The sequence below is a fragment of the Felis catus genome, chromosome C1, assembly GCF_018350175.1.
Source record: "Felis catus isolate Fca126 chromosome C1, F.catus_Fca126_mat1.0, whole genome shotgun sequence".
Lineage (NCBI taxonomy): Eukaryota > Metazoa > Chordata > Mammalia > Carnivora > Felidae > Felis > Felis catus.
In genome coordinates this window covers 60,439,763-60,466,485 of record NC_058375.1, presented here as the reverse complement: position 1 = coordinate 60,466,485, position 26,723 = coordinate 60,439,763, and the positions used below count along the sequence as shown (strand labels likewise).

The following is a 26,723-nucleotide window of genomic DNA, read 5'->3' as shown; positions in this document are numbered from 1 at the left end:
TTGCCTTGCAGACTGGGGAAACCATAACCTATGTTCTCTGTTCATGTGCCACTGTACATAGGACTATTAAATGGGTTTTGCAGCTTCTCATGTTCTGGTTTGGTTCCCTGGTTGGACAGGCTAAAGGCTGTATTCAGTAATGAGTGGGTCTATGAATTAGGTTCCCTGTCTGGACACAGTAGGAGAAACAGCTCTAAGCCAGTAAAACTGTTTGTCATCTTAACTCAAGTTGACCTTCACCCCAAACCTCATAGCTGAACAGGGCCACTGGCTTTCCTTTGCAAACTACTGGCTCTGCCTGCCCTTCTCTGGGCTCAAGCATCTCTGGGCTGTGCAGCTCCCGAGAGTTGTCCACAGCACAGGTATTTGCACAATGGTCAGATGAGGCTGGAAAATATTCCAAATCAGGTAGGGTTATGCCTTAGTTCCCTTGCCTGGACAGGAGGGGTAAGGGCCACTCCAAGTTATTATCAGTTTTTCAAACAGGGTCTCTGATGGGGAGGAGCTAGAAGGTACCTTCAGCCTTACCTATGAATTAATCCCCCTGCCTGAGCTTAGCATGGGAGCCCTCCATGCCTCACTATAGACTTTGTTTTGGGAACGATCATCTCTGCTCACCCACTTCTACGTTGGAGTCCTTCTTGACCATAGAGCTTCTGATCAGATGAAACTGGAAAACCTCCATAGCAAGTGGAGCTGTGACTCCACTCTTTCCCTAGGCATAGACAAACCTGGCTCAATGACTGGCAAATCTCTTTATGTGAGGATCTGAATAAGGCAGATCTTTCCATTCTGGAGTTCCCTGGTCAGAGTACCTCCCTGATGCATCCCACGGTGCAAAAACTTTGGTTGGGATTACTATTTGGGCACTGCAGTTATGAACTCAGTCCACCAAACTCAGGTGCTGGTTGTTACAAGTCCCTCCCCCTTCTCCATTACAGTCAGACTCCTAGTGGTTGCTTCCCCCAGATCCTGCAATCCTGCAATGGAAGATCAGAGTAGAGGCTCTCACAATGTGACCCCAATGCTGGGAGCTGCTGATTGTTGCCCCCTATATTCTCTTTTCCTGCTTGAGGAGACATAGGTTTAGGGGAGACTTCTCCACATAGTGCTGCACTGACGTGGGGGAGGGGTAATATAGTCAATGTTAGCCACTTCTCCTACTCTTCTAATGCAGTCTGTATTGGTCTCTGTGGTGTGTGTGGAGAGGAGGGGGTACTTCATCATCACCCCCACGTTCTAGGATTCTCTCAGTAATGTCATGTTCTTTAATAGTTACTTGTTCTTCTCATGAGGGAGGTTGAAGTCAAGAGAAACCTATATCACCATCTTGGTGATATCACTTACTGCCATTCTTGGTGGTAGTGTTGGTATATTAACTTTAAGTCTAAATGTGCATTTGAGATACAGAAAATTAATACTTATGATAATGTGGTTGACAATTGGGAATACCAGTATGAGAAAAAAAAGATAAGGAATATTACAAAATTTGAAAAGTTAATAGATAGATAGATCACAACCCTGAACCTGAAGTATCAGTCCAAATGCAAAGTATTTTCTTTTAAAAATATATATATATTTTATAAATCTGTCTGCTGAAAGAGCCTAAAAAGAATGGTCAACCCAGTAGCAATGAGCACTCCTAGAACCTAAATTTCAGTTTGTACTTATAACTTCCCTATAAATGTTTCATTGGTATGATGGCTAGTTTTATGTGTCATTTCAGATTGGCTGTAGTATGCAGTTATTCAATCAGGCAGCAATCGAAGTGTTGCTATCAGGTATTTTATACTTGATTAACATATGCAATCACTTGACTTTAAGGAAAAGAGATTGTACTCTGCAGAATTTGGGTAAGCCTCATCCAATTAGTTATAAGGCCTTAAGAGTAAAACTGAGGTTTCCCTGAGAAAGAAGAAATTCTACCTGTGGACTACAGCATCAACCCATCCCAAGATGTTCCCAGTCTGCCATCCTGCCCTCCAGATTTTAGACTTTCCTACCAAGCTTCCAGAATAGTGTAAGCCAATTTCTTAGAATGAGTTTTATATACAAACACACACATATATGTATGTGTTATATATATATATATATATATATATATATATATATATATATATATATATATATGTTTAAATATGTTCAAATTAATTTCACTTTATAAAAACATATTTTAATGTGTCTAATAGAAAATCTAAAATTATACTTGTGGCTGCATTTGTGACTTACATTTAAAAAAATTTAATGTCTATTTATTTTTCAGAGAGAGAGACAGACAGACAGACAGAGAGCAAGTGGGGGAGGGGCAGAGAGAGAGGGAGACACAGAATCCGAAGCAGGCTCCAGGCTCTGAGCCATCAGCACAGAGCTGGAAGCGGGGCACCAATCCACAAAATGTGAGATCATGACCTGAGCTGATCACCCAACTGAGCCACCGAGGTGCCCCTGTGGCTTATGTTTTATTTCTAATGGGCAATGTTGATCTTTAGGTTCTCCAACCATCTTACTTTTCTTTTTTTGCAAGGTATTTTCTGGGGAAATCAGATTGTTTATATTTTACTTAATAGTAACGATTCATACAGCCTAGATTTTACTAACTGTATCTCTAAGTTTCAGTATATATTTTCCCATATATCTTCATTGGTTGTTAGAAATTGAGACCTTTGGGGTGCCTGAGTGGCTCAGTCAGGTAAGCGCCAGACTCTGGCTCAGGTCATGATCTCACAGTTTGTGGGTTCGAGTTGCCTATGGAGGGAGCTCTGTGCTGACACCTCAGAGCCTGGAGCCTGCTTCAGATTCTGTGTCTCCCTCTCTCTCTCTGCCTCTCCCTTGCTTGTGCTCTGTCTCTGTCTCTCTCAAAAATAAATGAACATTAAAGAAAGAAAGAAAGAAAGAAAGAAAGAAAGAAAGAAAGAAAGAAAGAAAGAAAGAAACCAACCAACCTATCCTGGTTAACTTAAACAAAAAAGAAAGTTAAAAAAAAAAAGAAGAAAGAAAGAAAAAAAAAATTGAGACCCGATCACCTCTAGGCTTGATTTTATTTGGGCATCAATGCTTCAGCATTATACCTTCATGAGACGTTACATAATGTGTTATGTGTATCTTCATGTTAGTTAGCCTCTGTGAATCATTTTGTAGATATTTTATTTTATTAGTTCTTTTAAAATGGTGATAGCATAATTTTATTGCCCCTTCTCTATTTATTAGTTTGAATACTTTAAAAATGAACAATTTGTTCATTAATTATATGGAGAAAAAAACTGGAGTTTTTCTACTTTGTGAAAATCATACTCCAGTGGTATCTTTTGACTGAAGTGAGTTGATTTTCATGAAGTCTTTACAAAAAGGGGCTCTACCAATAAAACATGTCACAAAAATATTAAGGACAGATTTCATATGTCACTGACAGAGAATTCTTGGCAAGATTACAGTAAATAAGAAACACACCCACTGTATCTCTATGCTTTGAGTTAGACCTACCAAGACCACTTGTAGATTCAATTATATGGCATGTAGATATAACACAAGGAAGAATAGTCCTGAGAGATAATCCCATTCACATCCCATTAAATCAATGAAGAAGGCTCTTGAGAAGCAACTAGCATTTCAAGAACTCCAATCTGGGGTCCAAGGCATGCATATGATTAGACCAAACCAGCTAGAAGTAATTATCTACACATTACCTCAGGCATCCTCTGAGGAGGAATTGCTTATGAGTGGATACAGTGTCATTCAATCTGAATTCAGTAATCATAACAATTCATTAGAAAGATAGAAATATACCCTCTGCTTGATGGGTTAAAAAAACAAAGACCTTGAAAATTCACCGCTGCTTCCAAACTTTGCCAAGTCTCACTTAATATTCCAACATTATGCTCTTTCTTTTTAGAAGCTTTCCAACCTTTAAAGTCTTCAAACAGTAAAATTTAAATGTTATTTGAAATATGAAACATTTTACATGTTGATGTAGAAACAAATTGAATGAACTCAACACATACTATGTGTTTGGCACAGAAGAAGAGGGAGGAAGCCATTTATGTATTAGATAAGCACTTAATTATCCCTTTATATGAACCAGATATTGTGCTGTGAAATAAGAATAGAAAAATAACAGAAAAAAAAAAACCTCAAGTATTTATAGTTCAAAGTTAGGCAGATAATAATGGTACAGTGTGATAAATGCAACACTAGAAGGAGGGAACCTAGATGAGTGGGAGCCATGCCTGGCAAGACCATTCCAGAAGTAGTGATGGTTGGATTGAATATTAACAGATGAGTAAGAGGGGCGCCTGGGTGGCTGAGTTGGTTGAGCGTCCGACTTCGGCTCAGGTCATGATCTCACGGTTTGTGTGTTCGAACCCTGCATTGGGCTCTGTGCTGACAGCTCAGGGCCTGAAGCCTACTTCGGATTCTGTGTTTCCCTCTCTCTCTGCTCCTCCCCTGCTCACACTCTGTCTCTCTCTAAAAAATAAAGATTAAAAAAAGGTTTAAAGATGAGTAAGAATTAGTCCAAATGCATAGGGAGTTATTGAAGGAAAGGAGCAGGCATGGTGCATTCTTGCCTATGAAATAAAAGATGAAACAGAAGCAAAGTTGACTTCACCTTATTTTCTTTTCAGTATGGAGTTCTTGTTATAGCTATATGCATGACATATATGGTTGAAGTTTGTGAGAAATTAAATTGTAAGACCAGATTACTGAAGAATTTAGGCATCAAGCTTAGAAAGACAAGTGAAAGAATGTCATGATAAAATGACATAGTATTTACCACTAAATTTAGTGGTGAATTTGGTGTATCCTGACTTCACTCTACATACAGCTGTTCTTTACATACACCATAGTCAACTCTCCATGGCTGCACAGAGTCAGGATTGTGTAGCTAAGTAACAGAAAGGCTTATTTCAATTTTGGTGGCCTGATTGTACTCCAGAATTCTATTGTATGTGATCTTGTCTTGCCACTTGATGTTAATTATAGCCTGTAGCCCATGCAAATGAAATTGAGATGAAACATGTGATTTCAATTACAGAGCCAACTCTCACAATTTGAAGCTGTCACTGCCACCACTTCTCTCTAAAGTATGAGTTTTGCCTCTATCTGGATTTTTAAAGCTTCCTTTATAAATGCTGATCACAATAGAGAGTATTGTACCATATTTACCAGTCACCCCAGAGTTCATCTTCACTGAGTAAACCACAGCAAACAGGAAGGAAGGAAGGAAGGAAGGAAGGAAGGAAGGAAGGAAGGAAGGAAGGAAGGAAGGAAGGAAGGAAGGGGAAGGGAAGGAAGAAGGGAGGAAGGAAGAAAAAAAAGAAAGGAGCGAGGGAGGGAGGATGGATGGAAGGAAGCAAGGAATGAGAAAGGGATTAAACAGAATACATGTGATCATATCAAGTAGTATTTTTTTTATTTCCAGAGAAATCACTGTTCATTGACTGCTTCCTCCGATAAGATTGTGCGTATCAAAGCATTAAACTGCAAACAGATGTACAAGTATTTATTATTTAAAATAACAAAATCTTAAACATTTTACTAACTATTCTGCAGTCTCCCACTGCACAAAGATTAATCTCCCACTTAAATATCTAGGAAAATATATATTATAGTCAAGTGATGATATTCTATGCAAACTGCCCCTGAAGCCAAAGAACACTTGAAACTAAAATACAGAATAAGTTATGATTTATAATATGACAAGTTACCAAAATAAAGGGATACTCTGAAAAAAAAATTTTTAGCATGTGTGTCATTATATTCCTGTGCATCGTATATGTACATACAAATGTGTTGTGTATGTGTGTGTTTCTTTGGTGAGCAATGTATCAGAAAACCGCGTTTGACATTTCTAAAGATGGCAGACTTCTTTGTGTGGTTCCCTTAAAAAAAAAAAAGTAAATTCTCCCCAAATCAGAACGTATAGCATCGTTGAGTAAGCTGAACACAGGTTGCCAAAGTCACTGACAACACTGTATAACATTCAGAATAGATGTAGGAAAGAAACAGTTTGGAATATTTAACAATCACCCTGGAGTTCAGTGCTCATCTACACTGAGCAAACCACAGTGAACAGAGGGGAAGAAAGAAAGGGTAATTAGACACATGGCTTATAGAACAGTACATAATGTTTATCTCCCAAAGAGAAGCACATTCTTCATGTTCCATCTATGAGGTAGCAAACAAAGATAGGAATACAAATCCAGATTATATGCAGATGCTTACAAACCTGGAAGGTGGTTTTGAAGGGAAATGAAATCACTGAAAAAAAAAAGTGAGGATACTAATTTAGACTGACTTAGACAAAATACCAGTGAGGCAATAGAATCACCCTCACTTGTTACCCAACTACAAAATACAATAGATGCCATTGACCTAGCAGTGGGCCAGCATTTTCTACCAAATGTTCAACAGCCATACCACATGACATTTAGATAGGGCTATCATAGACCACAGATGTCCCAGATTTTGGTTCTGATTTACAGATGTCATACCCAAGAAGTAACATTAGCAAACCTTTTACCTGTCAAAGTATATGCTGATTTGGATGATAAATTACATGATCTGTCTACATTTAAAATAAAAGGCAGAGGGAATGGACTTGACTCTAGATTTCTCTCAGGCTGCTTCTAGAAATTTGATTTCTCTACCCATCTGGGTTTCTTGGAACATTCAAGGTTGAGAAGATTTATTAATTGTTTTGGGAAAACATCAGGAATTTAGGAAGCATACTAAATCTTTAGTCTAAGTGTCTCACTACATTACTTTTCTTTCTCACTGGGTTTAATATCTCTTATCTCACATTCATGGAGATAAAACCTAGGACTTTGTGTTTTTATTAATCAGTCATATGCTTCTGTGGAAGCCTACAACCTCTATTTCTTTATAATTACCAGTTCAATTTCCAAAAATATGGATTCTAAGTAGAAATTCATCGTTACTTCTTAATAAAATATTCATAATTTCCTAAAATTTTTCTAAATTTTGCAGCCAAAGAGAGAGAAAAAAATACATTCCAGGTACACCAACTGTTTTGTGTTTAGAGGGCAGAAAGTTTGTTTGAGAATCAGGAATGTCTTACTCTGATTTTCTTATTACCTTGAAAATCACTAAATTATGTGGGGCTATATATTTTGGATTTTGCAATGATAACGTTATAATACATATCTTTGAAGATCCTTTTTTTTTGTTCAAAAATGATATAACTCTATGACAATGATCTAATAGAACTGACTATACCATCCAAATTTAATTTTCAATTTCTTTTTCTTTAAGTTGGCATAAACAATTCTCCAGGAAAGGTTTTCCTATAAAGCAGACATAAACAAATCCAAACTCCAACAGTTGGCAGCTGGATGACATTGGGCACGTATAACACTGGACATTTGAAAATCTCCCAGCCTCAGATTTTACATCTTTAAAATGATACAGCTGGAAGAATGACCCCATAGTTTTCTAAAATAAAGAATCTATTCCTTAGTGGAGAATTTGTTTCTTAGAAAACCAAGAATTTTGTCTTTTTTCCTATCCTCTGTGAATAACACTTCTCTTCTTTCATGTTCCTCTGTCAGGATAAAAGCCTTTTGCCCTAAGTATGATAGGTTAGGGCTTTTAAGAAAGTAGAGACAAGAGAAGTCAATTATGGGTTTAAGCTTTGATAATAACTCCAAGTTTTTACAGACAACTGGGTGATTTCTCTCCTTTTCCACTCCACTTGCTCTGTTTGGATGCAGCCTGCAAGAGAAAATTCACTTTTCAGCCAGTTGCACTTACGCAAAGAGTCTAGGAAAAATCCCACATGCTCTGAGCCAGGTTCAGAGAGGCCTGAGTGGTTCCTTAATGACTGAATCTGGGCATGAGGGAGTGTGCCCACCAATCTGACTTCAGATGAGCAGAGTACTCTTGTGAGACTATGAAAATAGCAGATCAGCACTATACCTGGGCCATTCTGCTCTTGGCCTGGAGGCTAACCTGTGCTTCTCCTCACATCACGGAGGGAAATGAAAGGCCAGCCATTCCTAGAAACTTCCTCAAGTTCTCCTGTCATGAGAATTGGTCCAACATCATTATGGAGGTCATCCAATGCTATATATTTGCTCTGACAGAAAAGTAATATTTTTCCAACCCACTGCAAAGTTAACTGTCAATTAATACATGCACCAGCTTTTTTTTAAGTATCATCTAACCATAAAACAGCCTATAAATGAATATTGTTCTTTCTTTGTAGTGAGGTGATTAGAAATAATTATGTCACACAAATGCTATGTTTTATAGCCTATTAAATAAAGCTTACATGTCACATTGAACTTTATGTTTCCTCCTATCCTAATTTATATTTTCCTGAACATATAAGCATAGTTTTATGGTTTGAAGGTAAAACAATCTTCTGAAGAATGTCTTAGTGTTCTATACCTGTGTGTATGGTGTTTCCTTCCTTCATATCAATTAAGTGGATTGTTGCCACTTCGTTAGCCAGCTCTCAATCAAGCATGGTGAACACATGAATTGAGAGATTGCTGCATATGGCAGACAGTACTGAGCAAGTCTGCAGGGAATACTTTCTGCCAATTTTGGGTTCTAAATCTGTTTTATCTTCACATTAGTGTCCTCAACTGAGGAGAGAATTCCAGCTTCATTCAAAACAGTAAGCCTTGTTTTCCTGTTGGAATCAGGATGGATTCCTGAAACTGCATGCACAGAGCGGTAAACCAATTGCTGTGGAATGAAGTATCGGTCTGAAATGCCTAACACAAGCATTGTTTAGTCAGTAATAGGAAACAGTTTGGCTTTACATTTGAAAGTCTGGCATTTAACTCATGATTTTGTCAATATACACTAAAGGCCACAGAAAAAGAGCTATGATGAATCTGCTATCAGCTTAACTCTGGACAGTTGTGTGTTTTGTTCTGTTGAGTTGCTGCATATGCATTATAATAATATTGCCTAAGTTCAAAAGAAAAGGTGAAGTCCAATTCCTGAATAAAGTAGATGCACCTGGCAGGAAAATCATACGAAAAAGGTTGGAATGCAAATGTTATCAGTCGATTACAGCAACCAAGAGCAGTGTTCGTATTAAAGAAGCTGTTTAGTTCTTTATTGACTTGTCCTTTCAAGAATATTTAGTGTGCATCTTCCTGGGCAGCACACTATGTCACATGCTAAAGAAACCACAGATGAGTATTACTTAGGTTTTGCTCCAAGGAGATTAACATCTACTGGGGTGGGTAAATATCGAAATATAATAGAAAGAACTACAAGTTACTCTTACTCCTTAAGTAGATTATAAAGACACATTAAGGTCAGTACAATGCTGTGTCACCGCTCATCCTTCCTCATCTTAGGTGGACTCCAAAATAAAGATTTGAGTGAAAATAGTTAGTTTATTTGAAAAGTAATCTTAGAAAGCATTGGTCACAGAATGAAGAAGTGAGACCAGAAAGGAAAGAAAGCCAGTTTGGACTGCATTAAATGAACAGGTTACCTCCATGGCAACCTGGCACATCGCCACTGGAAATGCAGGGAGACTGGATAGGATGCACTACTGAATTATCCTGCTAAAGGGGTAAGGAGGACTACCTCTGGATCCACTAATTCTTCCCTTGGCATTGGTTGAGGGCTGCTCCAGGCTGCACTAACTCCCGAATACTTCCAACCTACCCTGAGCATGGACCAAGCACATTCTTGTGGCCAGATCTCAGACACAGACTGAGTCCAGACTCCAGTTTAGAAATTAGCAGGACACTGTAACTACATCTGGGAATGGTGAGTGCCAAGAGGATAACTTTGGGACAGTGACTACCTACTCACTCCCTTGCTGTAGCTCATCCATAATTTCAAGCATACTGCAAGCATTTTGGAAATACCAATTTATGTGAAAAATAGTACATGCTCTGTGCTCTATTCTATTTTCCATTCCTGCACTAAGTTAATGGACGGTTTTCTTTTCAATCCAAGCTCTATTTATTACTTGTTAGCGTACAAGCGAAATATCGTAATAGCTTCCTAACATTTCTCGGCCTCCGGTCTGCACCTACTCTAACCTGTCATTTATGATATTAGCAGATTAACATTCTGTGTCTTCCTTATCAGGTACCTTCAGTAGTTCTTCCATGTCTATGAAGGTATGCCAAAATTTCTTAGTCTAATGTACAGCAAGTCTGCCCTTTTCATTGTATAGAAGTTTATCATTTGGTTAATTTTCCCAATCCTAGAGATATCATTAACTCCTCTTAGAGAAAATAACTAAAAACTTGGTGATTTTTCCTCAAAGAAATTAAGTGAATTCCTTCTATCTTACACTAAGAAAAAAAGAGTTGGAATTTGAACCCGAGTGTGCTGTTACGTTCCAGGTACACTCTCCATTTATCCATTCTCAGTGTTTCTTTGTCCTGTTATGTTCCCAACAAGGTCAACCCAGACTCCCTTGCTTATACATGGTGCCAGAAGGCACCAGTAGAAGATAGAGGAGTCCACAGTTTTGTAAGCACAGGCTACCACTGGAAACAATGTGCCACCTCAGGATTAGCGCTCTCACATGTGATTTAACACTTACTGTGTATCTATGCATCGATTTGGTACTTCCTACTATGTAGGCAGTACACATAAAAACAGTCTTTTATGTGACATAAACACACACGGAAAATTATAAAATGAGATTCTGTCTCAATATTAGCTTGTCTCTGTTATAAAACTCACATTTTATGAGCTTCAAGACCACATCAACTTGCCATGGAGATGGGCAAGAACGTAACTGTTTTACTGCTGTTATCTGACCAACCATCTCCAGCCTGTCAGAGAATTTGGAAAAGCCAAGAGGTAAGTTGGGAATTAAAGTATTTCTTTGACAAGATCTATTCCGTGAGTCCCATCTCCCAAGGGGGACCAGGGTAGAATGGCTGTCTTCTGACCTTAATCTTAGTGAGAGGAACTTCAAAGAAATAACCCAGCAAGCTTGATTGTATTCCCAGCAGTCTAGTGACACACTGGATGAGGGTCAGCTCACGAGTGAGATTTTTAAAGGGCAAAAGGCTGTAGCTGCAACTGCCTGCTGGGCAGCTAAATGAAAAGCAGGGTATAATTGAAAATAACTGCACTCCCACTGATGGTAGATCAAAGGGGCATCTTTCCAGTACTATACATAAGAGAAATTTGGCCAGATACTGCAAAGAGGAACAAAAGAAGGGGCAAGTGGACCTCAGCAGAAAGAGGTTGGGGTAGTATTGCCAAATGCTTAAGAAATGAGGGAGGAATCTGGAATGACCAGTTAGATGAGTTACATATGCACATGTCAAGGGAAGAGGGGATGAGAGGACCTCTTAAGGAGAGAATTTTCTAAGTAACCCTTCAAAGTATACCTCTAAGAGAGCTATAAACATCTGCCGCATCCCAAGGAAACTAATGCCAAATTGGTTCTAATGGTAACATACAGAAAATCTACCTTTTTTCTTTCTTTTTTTAGGGTAGGCAATCAACCCAAAGGTAGGAGAGAGGTTCTAATTTTAAATAAAGTTTAGAGACTCCATTATTTTTATTGTTATCATGGAGTAGACAGGATGATTACTAACTTTATAGTCCTTTTTTGATGAAAATGGTTTGGAAGAACTTTTATTTTCTGAGTGACCAAACAAAATCAGAGATGAAGTTCTAGTGGTCAGTTTGAAGACATTTATGCTCTTATGCCCATGAAACACAGGCACATTTGATATCAACAGATTCTTAAGAAAAAATGGTCCCTTATAAAGAGATAAATTTCCTAACAAGAAAAGCAAACTAGACTGAAAGATTATGCTTTTTGAGGTATAACTGCATGGAAAATGGAATGAGATACATTTCAAAGTTTTTCTTTTTTTTCAATGTTTCAAGAATGAGGAGAAAATCCCATTAAATCAATGGCATTTATTTAAATCTATTTACCAGATAAACACGTATTAGTTATTTTACCATTAACACCTTAATTACAGAAAAAAGCTATACCTGAATATTGAAGATAAATCTGGTATCAGAATGTTGAAGCAAACTACCTTTTGTTTTATATTTAACAAAATAATTCATAGTATATACAGATAGGCCAAAGATTTAATCATATTATGCCTTCAAACAAAGAATGAAAACCTCTGACCTTAATGTCAGAACTTTAAAGATCAAGACAAAAGTAAAATGGATGAACAAATGAATGAATGAATGAAGGAATCAATCAATCAATCAATTCAGACCATAGGTAGTTAGGGAGAGAAAGGACCCAGAGGATATATTGCTCCAAAGAAAATAATATCATATTATTTATACATAAATAAAGGCTTCTCTAAATAGGACTGTACAAAGAAAATTGAAACAAAACAAAAATGAGGACAGACCAATCATTAAGTAAGGTGGTAGATAAAGGCACACACACAAAAAAAATTTGTTCAGAAATACTGGTTTGGCTAACATGGTTTACAGTTGCACTTAGAGGGAGACCAGACATTTTAAAGCATTTTAATACAATTTTCTTCACCTGGAATTTTTTTATCATAGGGAAAATGAAATACATTGAATTTTACATACACAATCAGGAAGCATTCTCACCGCCAGAAACAATACTGTGAAACCACCATTCTTGTTTTCCTGTCTTCCGAAACATATCTACAGATTATAGGCCCTAGATAGGTTTTGCAATCAATCTTAAATATGTTACTGTCCTTGAATTTATCAGCACCTACTTTAATTTTTGCTTCTTTTGGATAGACAATCTGTAGACATTCCTTCCAAATATTCTTTTTAAATACAGCCATGATGGTAGCAACAGTACACAGGAAAACTATATAAGAGCTCATTATGAAACAAATTGAGACATATTCAAATATAAAATAGGAGCAGATGAGATATAAAAATGCATGTGACCATAACTTGTTGTCACTAACAAAGTATTTGTCACATGACTGCAGTATCTGTTATGAAGTGTGATATTAAAGGAGATATGACATACAGTAAGAAACAATTGTCCTTATTGTAAACTATTCCCATCACTTTCTAATGACAAGGAGAATATCATTAAGGGTGAATTGTCTGGGTCACTTTCTAAAAGACTTCAATATAGAGGAGAGGGAGTTAAGAAACATCATTCCATCTACCTCTTCCTAGAACTACTATAATAGTGTCTTATAGGGTTTTTCACACTCTTGATCCTTGAAATCATTTCTCAGATTGCAACCAGAGTGATCTTATAAAAGCACAAATGTTAATATGATACTCATTTGCTGAAATCCCTTCAGTGACTTTACATTACTCCTAGAAAACTTTTTTGTGTTTGTTTAAGAAAATAAAAGATTGCATCCCTTAATAAGAAGACCTGTCCAGTCTATCTCCACCTCTCAGGCTCCAACCTCACATTCACACTGTGTCCCAACCTCCCTTCTGTCCCAGTCAGAAGCATTTCTTTCAGGATCCCCTCCTCATTATAATTACTCCTGCCATAGTTTTGCAGATTCAATTCTTTCTTCCTTGAAATCTTTTACTTCCTGTTGTGCCTGATTCATGACTATTCCTCCTTAATATTTATACTTATTTGTCTTTGCCACAAGAATGTTTTCTTGGATAAGCTCTTAGTTAAAATCAGCCTGTCACACAATTCCTTAGCAATAAGCATTTCTTTTTCAAAGCCATATCACAGCTTCAGCATTAAACATTCAGATGTTTTAACTTGATGTCTATATCTTCGTCCTTCACAAGATGGTAAGCTCCATAGGGACAGAGGAGAAGGAAATCAGTATTTGTTCAATGTTGTATCACTAGTGCTCAACTGGCTAAAATTAAGAGTTCAGAGGAGAGTGATAGCTACTTTAAAATTCAGAAAATCTTAGGAGATCACTTGTGGTGGGGACAAATCAAAATGTACCAGCATGATGTGGGCTTCCTACCCCTAAGTGAGCTTACAAACCTATTTGGGTAGCAAGAATTATGCACATAAAAGATTAATTATAAAAGAGTACACTGTATAGATTAATAGCATAGTAGTTATAATATACAGATTTTAAAATATGTAATTGATTTTAATATTAAATAAATTTGATATAAATTATAATTATATTTTAAATTTATAAAATATAGTTTATAAATTATATCTATATTTCAGATCTCTATATTTTGAACTATGTTTAAATAACATGCATTAAATATATTTAATACATTAAATATATATTAATTAAAGTGTTAATATATATTTGTTCACTCCAAAATAGCAAACAGAAAAAAACTAAGGCATAGAGAGACTACCTTCTCCAAAATCCAAAAGCACTATGAAAGTAATACAAATACATGAATAGCAAAACAAAGACAAGGTGCTCTATTACACCAAAACTAGAATTTATAATTTTCCTGAAAATTAAAAAGTCAGTAGTTTTGATTAGGGTTCGCTCTATTATACATTCTATGGGTTTTACCAAATGTATAATATCATTCATCCTATTATACAAAATAGTTTCACTGCTTTAAAGGTGTTCTATGTTTCACCTATTCATCTCTTTCTCCCCCACCCCAAATCCCTGACAATAACTGAACTTTTTACTATTTCATCTATTCATTTAATACAAATTGTAGAATACCATTCTATTCAGGTAATACTACAGCTGCTAGAGACACGACACTGAACAGGTAGACTGGCTCCTAATTTCCGTGGACTCTATTCTATTGGCAGGAGATGAGGAGAAAAGGATGGATGAAAAATACAATATTTAAAAGAGTTTAAAAATAAAATGCTGTTATGGGATAAAAATAAATGAGGAAGGAAGTACTACTCTTCTTTGGAGATGTGTGACTTGAGATAAACACTGAATAATAAGTGTATTCTGCAAAGTTCTTAGGCTAGTGCATTTCAGAGAAAACACAAACACGAAGTTCTGCTACATCAGAAAGGACTTGGTCTGTTTTAGTGCCAGAAAAATGCCTTCATGAAAAGACAAAGAAGCGTTTATCATGCCAATAGCAACAAGCACTCTCAGCACACAGACCACCTCCGTTTCCAAATACGATGCTTGTCATTCCCCATTTTCCAACATCTCAGTGATAGTCAACTGTTGTCAACTCTCTCAGTGAGCTGCTCTCACACGTTTCTGGATTTACACTCCCACCTTTTGGCTTCTCCTGATATCCTTTTCTTTTTTCCCTTCTCTAGCACACACACAAGTGTTGGGTTTCTTTTTTGGAATGAAATGTTGGCTCTTCTTTTTGTCTCTACCATCTTTCTGTAGATAATCTTATTCCAACCCATGACTTTAAATATCATACTACTCATAAAATGTTCTTGTCCAACTTTTGTTAATGAATACACATATAGAAATTTTAACTTAAAAATATCAGAATCATCTTTGACTCTTTGATTCCCCCCCTCTCTTTGCCTCCTATCTCCAACAGGTTTCCAAGTTCTATATATAGTACCATAAAACTTATTTCTAATCAGATCACCCTTTCACAATAGTGTAGCATTATAATTAAGAGCATGTTCTGTGACATCAAGCTTCCTAATGCCTATTCTGTCCTATCACTAATAGCAGGATACACAGGCAGTGATAACCTCGCTACTCTATATCTCTTCATCATACACTAATTGTAATAACTCACATATGAAATGGTTAGGAAGTAAAGACTTTACACTCTTCATAAATGTAAAACACAAAACTATAAACAAACACCTAGAAGATATGTAGGAAAAAACAAAGATGACCTTGGATATTGGGAAATTACTTTTCAGATACAAACCAAAGACATAATCCATAAAAAAAATAACTGATAAGGGCCTCCATCAGTTAAGCATCTGACTCTTGATTTCTGTTCAGGTCATGACCTTACAGTTCATGAGTTTGAGCCCCGCATCAGGCTCTGCACTGACAGCGTGGAGCCTGCTTGGGATTCTCTCTCTCCCTCTCTCTCTCTCTCTCTCTGCCCCTCCTCCAATCACACTCTCTCAAAATTAATAAATAAACATTAAAAAAATGATAAACTGGACTTCATTAAAATTAAAAGAGGCGCAAACTCCTTAGATGGGAGGTGGTAGGGGTATGGGTGAGATAAAGGGGTTTACAAGGTGTAAACTTCCAGTCAGAAAATAAATAAACCACAGAGACTAAGAAGTACAACACAGAGAATATCATTAATAATAGTGTAATAATGTTGTTTTGTGACATATGGTGACTATACCTATCATGGTGAGCACTGAGTAGTGTATAGAACTGTTGAATCAATGTCATATGGCTGACACTAATATAACATTGAATGTTAATTATACTTCAATAAAAAATTATAAACTGCTCCGTGAAAGACACTGTCAAGAGAATGAAGAGACAAGCCACACAATGAGAGAAAATATTTGCAAAATACATATCTGATTAAGGACTGTTATCCCACATATACAAAGAACACTTAAAATTGACCAATAAGAAAGCAACCTGGTTAAAAAATGAGCTAAAGATGATACAAGATGCCTGAACAAAGAATATATGCAGATTGGAAATAAGCACATGAAAAAATGTTCCATGTCATATGTCATCAAAGAAACGCACATTAAAACAATGAGATACCATGCGTAACTATCAGAATGGCCAAAATCTGGAACACTGATAACACCAAATGCTAGTGAGGATGTGAAACAAGAGAAAATTTTGTTTATTGCTGATAGGAATGCAAGATGGTTCAGCCACTTTGGAAGACAGCTTGGCAATTTCTTACAAAAGTAATCATACTCTTAGCATATGATAAGATCTAGCAATTGTTCTCCATGGTATTCACCCAAAATGAGTTTGAAAACTTAAGTCCACACAAAAATCTGCACACAGATGTTTATAGCAGCTTTGTTCATAATTTTATTTTAAAGTTTATTTATTTATTTTGAGAGAGTGTGTGCATTTGCATGCACGTGCATGTGTGTGTGAGTGGGGAAGGGGCAGAGAGAGGAAGAGAGAGAATTCCAAGCAAGCTACTGCTGTCATAGCAAAGCCTGACACTGGGCTAGATATCATGAACCCTGAGATTAAGACCTGAGCTAAAATCAAGGGTCGGATGTTTAACCGACTAAAGCACCCAGGTGTCTCAGCTTTATTTGTAATTCCCAAATCTTGGAAGAAAGGAGATGTCCCTCAGTAAATGAATGGATGAATAAATTGTGGTATATCCAGAAAATGAAACATTAGTAACTGGTAAAGAGACATGAGCTATCAAGCCATGAAATAACGTGGATGAAACTTAAGTTCATATTACTAAGTGAAAGAACTCAATCTGAAAAGGCTAAATATTTTAATATTCCAACTATATGACCTTCCTGAAAAGGCAAAACTATGGAGATGATAAAAAGATCAGTGGTTGTCAGGGGTACAAGGCCAGAGAAATGAACAGGCAGAGCACAGAGGAGTTTTAGAGCAGTGAAAATACTTGATATCATTCAATAATGATGGGTAAATTTCATTATGCATGTGTTCAAGTTCAGAATGCACAACACTGGGGGTGCCTAGCTGACTCAGTCAGTTGAGCATGTGATCTCACGGGATTGTAGGTTTGAACTCCATGTTGGGTGAAAAAACTACTTAAAAATAAAATTTTAAAAAGAAAAAAAGAAGAATGTATAACACTAAGAGTGAATCCTAAGGTAAACTGGAATTTTGGTGATTATGATATGTTAATATATCATTCTGGTAAAAAAAAAAATTCTGGTGAGTGATGTTCGTAACGATAGAGACTATGCACATGGGGAGGCAGGAGGTATAAGGATAATCTATGTACATTCTTCTCAGTTTTGTTGTAAACCTAATGTTGCTCAAAACAAATCATAATAAAGTCACAAAATAAACATCACAATCTTCAGAGGAAAAAAAGTGTCTAGGTAGGACGGTGTGGCACATCATAGACTCTCAGTAAAGGTTAGCTATGATAATTGCTGTCATTACCACTATTATTATCATTCCATGTCCAAAGCTACAACCCTCGCCCACCTAGGCCTCACCCTCAACAGTCACTTAACTGGTTTCTCTTTCTCTCCTTCCTGTGTTGCCCCTTTCCTATGCACATCTATTCAGCAGCTGGAACAATTTTTTTTAATGTAAATTGGAATCACGTTATTTTTCTGACTGAAAAATCTTCTGTGATAGCCTTTTACACTTAGATTGATTTTGAGTTATGTTCTGTGATGCCGAATGCAATTTGGCCCCTGCCCATCTTCCCAATTTCAATGCTTGCTACGCTTCATCATGTTTCATTCACACTCCTTGGCTGAAAGAGGTTTTCTTTTCCTAAATCATGCAAAGCTCTTTCCCATCCTCCCTGCCCCTATCAGTCTTTCTGGAATACCCATCTACTCACTCTTCACTTTTGTTTTCTCTCAAATGTCAGCTTAAACAACACCATCTCAGAGAGGCCTTCCCTGACCACTCAATCTGAAAAATCTCCATTCTTTGCTCTCACAAGAATTTATTTCCATTTCTGGCATGTACTGTACTTTCTAATTAAATACTTGACTATGTGTTACTGGTATATTGCCTATTTCCCACATGAAGGCAGGGTATATGACTATGTTGTTAATCGTAGTATACCCAGAGTTGTATAGAATATAGCAAATAGTCCAAGCTAAATAAAATAGTTGTTAAGTGAAATGTGCTAAAATAATTAACTGAAAGTATATGGATTTTGATTAAACATTAAATGGGGAAAACTAGGAGCCACATTTTCAAATCTTTTATAAAATACTAATATTAGCTAAGATTTACTGCACACCTGCATCTGCCAGGCAAAGCATATGTTATTGTATGTTCCTCCCAGCAAACCTGCAATTTACACACAATCATGTACATTTTTCTGATTTAAAAAAATGAGGCTCAATTAGATTAAGTAATGTGCCAAATTATGCAACTTGTTAACAACAGAATCTCTAGTTCTGTGAAGTTCCAGGATCTTCCCATAACACCACAGGATAGCTATTAATGTAGATTAGACATTATGTACTCAAAATTGCCAATTTCTTTGATGAGAAACTGAGGTGCAGAGAGACAAAATGCCTAACTGAATGCCATGCGGTTAGCAAATAAGAGAGAAGGCCTCTGGACTTGCAGTCCAAAGTGTTTCTGTCTCCCTTGTGTTGAAATACAAATAGCAGTTAAAACAATAGTTAATCATTTCAGAAAATCTTAATAACTTATATTGTTCAAGCAGGAGGTCTACAAATAATTTACACTATTGTTAAAGAGTTTTTCTTTCTTCCTTAGGGGGATTATGCCTCTTCAGTGTTTTAGGTGTTTAAAAGGTGTTATATTAGCCTTTGTAATTTGACACTTTTGAAGTATAAAAAAAATCCAGGCATATGGCAAAAAATATGTGTTCTAATTAATGATTACTTTTTGTGTCCTTCAAATTTTCTTCATCAAATCCTTTCATTATCATGTAGAAAAAGAGAATATTATTAAACAGACTTTTGTATATTTAGACTTCACTTCATTTGTAAGCCTGAAAGCTCCTCTAAAAGCAGGATGACAAGAAGAGGCAAGACTAAATAATTACTGAAAGATATCTAACCAGGTTTTATATGATAGCAATATCACAACTGTCTCCCTAGCTCATTTACATTGTTCTGAAAAGGTTATTACCATGGTATCCGTAATAACTGGCACACTATACATTTTAACAAACGTATTTTGAAAAACAAAAGTTTCCAGAAACCCAATAACAACAAAACATTTGTGATAAATATGTAATAATAACATTTGTAATAAATATGTAATACTTATTAGGGAAATAATATGTGGCAAGCACTGAGCTCTGATTATTAATGGTCCATCTCATCTAATCTTCAAAATAACCTAATAGTAAAAAGAAAAGACCTTTATTATTCTTTTCACTCATGAGAAAATTGCACTTCAGGCACTTTAATTAACACCTGTGACTTCCTAGCTGGTAATGAAAGAGCTATCATTCTGACCTAGATCTTCTTGGATCCCAAATCCATAAACTTATCCAAAACAATGAAATTGAACATTAAAGGATGCCTTTAGAAAGAACAATATTTCTCAAAACTGTTGGAATATTCTTCAGAGTTTCCCCAGTGTGTGCTGAAGGTTGAGAATCATTAACCTACATGAACAGCTTCTTAAACGCTTGCAAATAGGAACAGAGTAAATTATACAAGTTCCTTCTAAATCAAATAAACATCATTTTATACATACTGGATCAAAGATTCATCTCAGCTTCACTGAGCTGTACCTGTATGGTTATTGAAGTGGGTTGGAAAGAAGGAGTGTTTCAAATAGAAGGAATCATGAAGGGAAGAGAAAGAAGGGTGTCTTTTAGAATGAATTTATTCAATGTCATTAAGACTTGATAGTATGATGTGTTAGTCAAACTCCCCCTCAACTGATAACCTTTGCAGAAGCATTATGATCCTTCTCACAGATCTCTGTCACTCAATTTTCCCATTTGTAAAGTAATTCTTACCTTGAAGTAATAAATCTTACACTGTAGGATTGATGTGAGAATTAGATACATCAAATGTACTACTATTTAAGCAGAAACTTAATATATAATGGTTAAATGGCTGAAAGTAGGGCAAATGGGAGGACACTGTAAACATGAACTTCAAAGGTGGGCATGCGGTAAAGAGTGAGGGGGACAAGGGAAATTCTACCATATTAAGAGTTTCAAATTAATTCTAAACATGACTATTATTTTAAAACACAAAATTCTAACCACACGAAAGAATTTGTAATAAAAAATGTATAATCACATTTGTGTTTTATATAAATCATTATTATTCTGTCCTTTGGTTCCAGATTTAAGATGGTTTAGGGGTTTCAGGGAGAAAATAAAATCAGGTAAATAATGTATACAAACTATTTCAGTAATCCAAAAATGAAATTATTAGGGCCAAAAAAAAAAAAAGCCAAAGCTTTAAGGATGGAAGAGAGGATTGCAGTCAATCCTTAGTAGGTAGAACAAGCTATGGTGAACAACTCAATGTGAGTATAAAAAGTAGCATGGGACAAAATAAGGCTTCTGTCTTGGGTATTATTTTACTAATAATTATTAATAACTAATAATGATGGGGCTGGAGAGAAAAAAATGAGTTAAGTTTTGTTCATTTGGAGTTTATAAAACAGGAGAGAAAACAGGTGGCAAGGACAGGAAGCTTCTGCTCTTTTAGAGTAAGAATGTCAAACATTTCTATTTTGAAAAGAAATACCTATGATCAGGGAGAAAGCTATCTCATTTCCCATTAATATTCCTCAATATATGATAAATGCAAAGACCGGTTCCACCAATAACAATTCCACTGGAACAAAAAATGAAATCACAATGATTGTGTTTATATTACATTTGTTTACCTAAATCCTATACTATTTTCCTATAAGCTAAGATAGTTGGGGAGTTGAAAACAGGAATTTATTAATGTGAGTAAAGATGTATGTTTTTGCTTTGCCCTTAGGATGTAGGACACACCTGTAATCCTTGAACTACACCATGACACAGAAACTGACTCTGCTAAATATACAAACTCTTGATCCCTTTATTGTTTCATGAAATATTCATGAATTTTAATCTCTGTTCAAAAGAAGTTATTCCAAGAACAATAAGAATATGCTTAACTCAAAAAAATTAAAATGAAGAATTCTAGGACACATCATTACACTATGTTTATACTGATGAAAAGTGACCTCAATATCAAGGGCCCTGAGACTCTGACATGTTGAAGGATTTGAAAACTTATGTTTTCTCGAGCTCAATGAATAACTGATTACAATATTTAATAAAAAAGCTGAGGGAAGCGCTGTAAGTTTTTCATTACTCTTATCAATTAAAACTCTCTGTTATAAATAATAGAAAATCAAATCCAAAGCAGTTTAAGAAAAAATAATCTTCATAAGCCCATATACTTCAACAATACATGACTGGGTGTAGCTTTGAGGTGGCTAAGTTCAGAATTGTCTTGGTCTGCTTCTACTGAATTGCTGTCATTTCTAATGGCTACTCGGTTTTCCCAATTTCTTCAGTTTTACCACATCAACAACCCAAGTGGACAAGAGAGTTTGATTTCCTTAAAGAAAATCGGTTCTCACTAGCTTTGATTGAGTTTACTTGGATTGGTGACCCCCCCCACCCCCACCCCCCGGCCAAAGAAGTGATCATAGCAAGAAAGATGGAATGTGCTGATTGGCTTTTCCCAAGTCACATGCTCCAACTCTGGTGACCAGAAATGAGTCCAGCTTCATGCAAAGCATATGAGCTGAGGATAGGGTAATGATGTTTCACAAAGCAAAATTGAGGACTACTGACAGATGAAGAGGGTGTTGATGCTGAACTTCAAAATATTAAATGTCCCTGTAGTATAAACAACTTGGAATTGTTCCTGGCACATATCAAGGATAGAAAAAAAAGTTTATTTGATCAGTAAATCTTAGGAGATTCTCTAGAATTCTATACCCACTGAATTTATCAAGTCACTACAATACACAAGCAATAACAACACAAAGAAGTTATCTTTATATGTATAAGTAATTCATTCAAGCTGATATACAAGTGCCAAATAAACCTGAAAACAAAGTTTAACTGTATGAATCATCATTAATAAGATGTCTTTTCATTTATCAAATTGGCGATTTTAAAAAGATACTGCCAACTTGTGAGAGTAGAATGACAAGGACCTCATATATAGAAGAAAATTACTATATTTCTGTTGAACAATTGTCAGCACAAACCAAGAAACTCAATATCGCAAACTGACAAAAAATTGGGAAGAATCTAAAGTTCAAACAATGGTTAGGTTCATTATGGTATAGTCCAGTGATATTTAATACTATAGAATCATTCCAAGTGTTTTGAAGATTATGGCAATATATGGGGAAATGCTTATAGTGTAATGTGAAGCTAAGTACCAGAGACAATTTCACATTTATTTATTCATCTCTATTTATTTATTTATATGTTTTGTAAATATTTTTATATATGTATATAAATATAAATACAAATACAAATATAAATATTTGTATATATGCACACATAATACACACATGTATGTGCACATACAGATACAAATAAAAAATATTAATTATGGTTTTCATTAGGTCACCAACAAATTGACATGTCTCTGTATCATTCTTCATATTTCAAATATCCTTCAAGAAATGCAATTTACTTTTATTATTTTTATTTTAAAAAATAACATTTATTTTTAAAGGAGAGAGAGACAGAGCATGAGTGAGGGAGGGACAGAGAGAGAGGGAGACACAGAATCTGAAGCAGGTTCCAGGCTCTAAGCTGTCAGCACAGAGCCTGACGCTGGGCTCAGACTCATGAGCCATGAGATCATGAGCTGAGCCAAAGTCGAAGGCTTAACAGACTGAGCCACACAGGCATCCCTACAATTTACTTTTATAATTAAAAAAAGTAATTCTTGCTCCTTCATATACTATTAGCAACTTAAGTGAGATGATCACTATCTCTTCTCTAAATCTTTACAATAAGCTTCAAACCATTCTCCTCCCTGCTTCATATATATATTCTCCTGAGTTTTGTCAGTTATTTTTCCACACATGTATCTGTTTGTAATCCATCCACATTTTAAAATCCTCAAGGTCTGGTACTGACTATATCAGTAATCACTGTAATATTGTATAAAAGGTTCTTCACAATCTATTATAAGTAACCTACCCAGTTTCATATCCTGCTCCTGTTCATGTATGTACCTATAACTATGGCTCCAATGCGCCTACAAAAGCCAACATGTTTGGCAAATTATACACACTTTCATCACTCTGGTTATTGGTTTATGCCATTCTAGATCCTAAAATGTCTTTTTCCCCCCTTCCCAGCTGCCAAGGCCTCACTAGAATATTTTTTACTCCACTAAATTTTTCCCAAATTATCTACTCCAGGTAGACTTAGTTTATCTTTTGTAATTCCAAGAACAGCAGGTGCTATAATCTTCATCCTGTATCCTCCATGCATGCACAGAAGAGTAACACACTAATAAGTATTTGCTAAGTGAATAAATAAATGGATACCTCTTGTCTAAATGAAGTCACAAAATGCTTTTGGAGCCCAAAGGAATAATATTCCTAATTCCTTCTAAGAACTTAATTAAACGGCCATTAGAACACAGTTCCTCTTAGATCCAGGACCATTCTTAACTGGTCATGTATCTCTTAACTTAGCTTCTATGGCATTTGTGCTCCCAACTCTTCACCTTCCCCTCTTTTGATTCCTATACAATATCATTCTTTGTATCCCACACTCTGTCCACAGGTGCACCTCAAAATATACTCATAATCTTCTTTACCTATAGTTTCCTCTAAGAGAATTATATAATCTCAGTTCATCTATGAACCCACATCATGATGGTTCACAAATATTAGTGCTAGATTCATATTTTTTACTGGAGAAATACAGTTCAATACCTGAAACTCACTATTCCCACAGCTGAACTCATCACCATTATCCTTTTTGTTCTATACATCATTTTTTCTAGAAATAAAAGTTATAAGTCTCACATATATTTCTTTCCTAGCTCTCCATCATTGCATATCAGTAATTTTCATTTTCACTGATGTTGCTCGTATATTTTTATTTTCTACCCATCCTTCCAAATTTCCATTTTCTTCCTTTTTAAACAAAAATTAATGTTTATTTTTGAGAGAGAGAGAGCAAGGAGGAGGGGCAAAGGGAGAGGAAGACACAGAATCTGAAATAGGCTCCAGGCTCTGAGCTGTCAGGACAGAGCCAAACACAGGGCTCAAAGTCCAATGGGGAGATCATGACCTGAGCTGAAGTCAGAGGCTTAACCAACTGAGCCACCCAGTCTCCCCATCAAATTTCTATTTTCTAATGCCTAATACAAGTACTTATTTTTCTAGTTTATACCCTTAACATCTGATTCGCTTCCTCTTGTTTGTCAAACACATTTCTCTATTATTATTATTATTATTATTATTATCATCATTATTATGATAGATGATAGCTAGCTACCTAGATAGATAGATAGATAGATAGACAGACAGATAGAAAGAAGGGAATTTTCAGCAAATATCCCCTACTTCTAAATTTCAAATTGCTTGAAGACTGAGTCTGAGTTCCACATATATTTGCATTTTCATTCCATCAACTAGCTCTCATCACAGTAGATAGCACACAGGAAGTGCTTAATATACGTTTGATGAAATGAGTTAGTATTCATGAATTAGTTCACCTGTATTTCTATCTCAAACCATCCATGTGTTAAAAATTATTAAATATCATTGGTCCTAGTGCTTGCTATACCATACATTGGTAATTCATATGGGTTTATACAAAAAGGAATAATTGGCAACTATTTTCCTCCTCAACAAATGGTATCAGAGTTTTTAAATCAGCTATTTTTGCTCTGTTATGACAATCCCCATGATCTTGGCCTATAAAAGGAGTGCTAACACAAATGCAATTCAGAAAGTCAAAGGGTAGATTTTTATGAATTTGTATTTCCTTCTCCAGGGAGATGTTGTAGAACTTTTATTAGCTCTATTCTCACAAGTCGCAAAGAGTTGGTAAACTCTAAATTCTTTACTCCCTCTATGGAGTAATATCATCACAGAGTTACAGCCACTGTAAATCAAAGTCTACATAATATACTTTATTTAGAAATTATTCTTAAAAGTAATAGAAACCATCTGGCTGTCCACTCCCTCAGTTACTTACTATAGCCAGATTTATGAGTTTGTGGGCTCAGGATTGCCTACATCTTCTGAGTATTGAGGTAGGAGGAGACATGAAGACACAGTTTACTGACATACTATTTTGATAAGATACTGCTTCTTTAATCTTCACAGCATTCTTCAAAGATAAGTGGTATGGAAACTTCGAGATATATTCCCTGAGATAATGCAAAATCACTTGATTGGCTCCCTACCTTGGCCCAGCTCATGTTTTCAAATGGGAGAAAGCTAATGTTCTTATCTTCTGTTGGGAAAGGAAAGATTGGTTTAGAATTGAGTTTCATGATCACTTAGAGCTTTCTCAGTGTATCATCAGTTATATGCATGTAACTTGCACTATCTTTGTTTTATGCCTTATACTGTAGTGAAGACTGAATGAAAAAAATATCATTTGTCATTAATCTGACAGTAATCAAAGCCTGCAATTCACTTGGCAGAATTTTTAGACATTAGTTATTACATTGTGGCAGGGTTTTATTGAATTATCCTGTTGGGGTCACGCCCTGTTGAGGTTCCCCAACCCGAAATTTGGCCCAGATGTCGAGACTGATGATGCTACACACAAAGGCACACCAAGGGGATGTGAAAATGGTTATTACTTACATGTTGAGACTTTTTTGGGGAGAGCAGGGTGGGCCTGAGCAGTTCTGAAAATGACCTTAGAGTTTGGGGCTGGGGTAATGGATCCTGCATGGCTTGAATTTCCTGCCCAGATCAAAGACTTTTTTTTTTTTTCAGCTTGCTCACATGAGAGGAAAAAGGTAAGGAAGAAGAGATGGCACTTTAAATCTGTCAGCAGTTAATCACCAAAATTGTCCCATTACATAGTCCCGTTTTATACCTTAGGAAATTTTCCGTAGCTCAGAGAGGTAACTAACTAACTGAAGATCACAAAACATATTTGTCAGAACCAGAACTCATATCAGAGGACAATTTCAAGGGACTTGTTTTTTCCACCATACCTGTACCGCCTTCCTTAGAGGGAAGTCACCTGATTAAAAATTAATCTGAGTTGCTTCCCTATCTCCATTTGAAAATGTT

General features: G+C 36.0%; 1 long non-coding RNA gene across 3 annotated transcripts in view; it reads right to left on the bottom strand.

Annotated features, from left to right (window-relative positions):
* Nucleotides 1-26,723, bottom strand: part of LOC123379656 — a 300,426-nt gene that overhangs the window by 67,517 nt on the left and 206,186 nt on the right. The window contains exon 5 of one of the 3 annotated variants that reach the window (XR_006584392.1): nucleotides 5,427-7,728. The exons of the other annotated variants lie outside the window; for them this stretch is intronic. This is a non-coding gene — a long non-coding RNA (uncharacterized LOC123379656). Of the gene's footprint in view, nucleotides 1-5,426; nucleotides 7,729-26,723 lie in introns of those variants that run through there. 3 annotated transcript variants of the gene reach the window in all.